At 37.5% G+C, this 2464-nt stretch overlaps 1 pseudogene; it reads right to left on the bottom strand.

The window, feature by feature from the left end:
- Nucleotides 1-1338: 1338 nt before the first annotated feature.
- On the bottom strand, nt 1339-1540 carry LOC142853170 (U2 spliceosomal RNA; annotated as a pseudogene).
- Nucleotides 1541-2464: the final 924 nt, after the last annotated feature.

Raw genomic sequence — 2464 nt, 5'->3', positions numbered from 1 at the left:
TGTTTCCAGGATCTGGCTATTACAAATAATACTGCTATGAACATAGTTGAACAAATGCTTTTGTCATATGATCAGGCATCTCTTGGGTATATTCCCAAGAGTGGTATGGCTGGGTCCAGGGGTAGGTTGATCCCGAATTTCCTGAGAAACCGAAACACTGATTTCCAAAGTGGTTGCACAAGATTGCATTCCCACCAGCAATGGATGAGTGTACCCCTTCCTCCACAGCCTCTCCAGCAAAGGCTATCATTGGTGTTTTTGATTTTAGCCATTCTGACAGGTGTAAGATGATATCTCAACGTTGTTTTGATGTACATTTCCCTGATTGCTAAGGAGGTTGAGCATGACCTTAAGTGTCTTTTGGCCATTTGAACTTCTTCTGTTGAGAATTCTCTGTTCAGTTCAGTGCCCCATTTTTTAATTGGGTTCATTAGCATTTTAAAGTCTAGTTTCTTGAGTTCTCTATATATTTTGGAGATCAGACCTTTGTCTGTTGCGGGGTTGGTAAAGATCTCCTCCCAGTCAGTAGGTTGCCTTTTTGTCTTAGTGACAGTGTCCTTTGCTTTACAGAAGCTTCTCAGTTTTAGTAGGTCCCATTTATTCAATGTTGCCCTTAATGTCTGTGCTGCTGGGGTTATACCTAGGAAGCGATCTCTTGTGCCCATCTGTTGTAGGGTACTTCTCACTTTCTCTTCTATCAGGTTCAGTGTGTTCAGACTGATATTGAGGTCTTTAATCCATTTGGACTTGAGTTTTGTGCATGGTGATAGATATGGGTCTATTTTCATTCTTCTACAGGTTATTTTATTCTATAAAAAGTCAGATAACTAATAAGCATGCAGCATGTAAACATGTGCATTACCATGTATATTAAAATGTTTTTCCAGTTATCTTTTCAAGGTAGTGCATGTGTGCACTGTTTTCTCACAAAATTAGGTTAGCTTATAGACCATAGTACAGTATACCATTAATCTTTGCAATGCTGGTGCGGCTTCAGCATGTTTGAGGTCTGGAAGGCAGACCCCACTTCCTACTTTGCCAACAGTTCTCTTGCCCTCACAGGTTCAACCTCCTTTTCAGGGTATTTATCCTCAATATTAAGGATCCACTCTCATGACCAAACCCAAACCTAGCAACATCATCTCAAGAACTATTTGAACACTTGAATAAATACAGGGGACACACAAATGTGCAATCTGGGTCACATCCTAACCCGGGAGGAAAAAAAGATTTTCATAATATATATGCTGCGCATGTGTATATCTTATGTCAATTTCTCATCTTAGCTCATCCTTTTTCTATAAATTATTCAACTCTTTTGTTTTGTTTTGTGGAATCATAAATTTTTATTCCCCGAGGGGATTCCTGGAAGTACTGCAATACGGGGACAATGCGTAAAGTGGACGGAGCAGGCTCCTTTTCAAACTCCTAATTCAAAAAATCCATTTAATATATTGTCCTCAGAATGAGGACATATCAGATATTAAGCTAATAAGAACAAATACTACACTTGATTTTAGCCAAAATGTCGAGAAGTGATTATGTGGAATCATATTTTTAAATGTTGGGAATCTGAGATCTTCTCCCAGACATTAGTACCATTTTATTTTCATGTTTTTTCCCATACTGTGGATCTTAAAATATCTTCTTTGCCTGTGCATCATGTCTATACATACATTTGAATGTCATTAAAGAATATTTGGTAGGTGTGGTGACTCACATCTGTAATTTTAGCACTGTAGATGCTCAGGAAGAAGTACTGTAAGTCCCTGGTCAGCCTGAACTTCAAGAGGTACCCTATCTCAAAACAAGCAAATAACACACTCAAGAGCAACTGTAACTCCAAAAGGTCCCAAAGCAAAGATTGTTTTAAGGCTATTATTTGCTTCATCATGATTATCAGTCATGTACTTGGTTTATAGTTAAAAATTACTAAATTTATATTAAGTGCAATGAAGAGGTGTGTTTTGCTGAATTGTTAAGTATAGATTGAATGTCAATATTTTCATTATTACTTCTGTTAGAATAATAATTCCCTCCCCCAAATTTCTAAGTCTTAATCTCTGAGATTGTGAATTTTTCCTTGCATGCCTATAATGGTTAATCTAGGTTACCAAATTGACCCCATCCAGAATAAACTAAAAAACAAAAACAAAAACAAACAAACAAACAAACAAACAAACAAAAAACAAAGAAGCTGGGAGCCGAATTTTCTTGATTGGATCATATGAAGTAGGAAGACCACCCTAAATCTGGGCCACATCTTTGGGTAGCAGCATGCATAAAAGACATGGAAGAAAGAAGCTTTTGCTTTTGCCTACTTACTTTGACTCTCATTGAAAATTTCATTTATCCTGCTGCTAAGGCATTTTACTCACGGGTGTTAGAATCTAGCTCTTCAGAATTCTGAAATAGACTGAAGACTAGTTGAGACATTCGGTCTCATGGACTCAACAACCACAGA

The sequence above is a fragment of the Microtus pennsylvanicus genome, chromosome 6, assembly GCF_037038515.1.
Source record: "Microtus pennsylvanicus isolate mMicPen1 chromosome 6, mMicPen1.hap1, whole genome shotgun sequence".
Lineage (NCBI taxonomy): Eukaryota > Metazoa > Chordata > Mammalia > Rodentia > Cricetidae > Microtus > Microtus pennsylvanicus.
The sequence above is the reverse complement of the archived record's forward strand: the minus strand, read 5'-3'. Positions and strand labels throughout refer to the sequence as shown.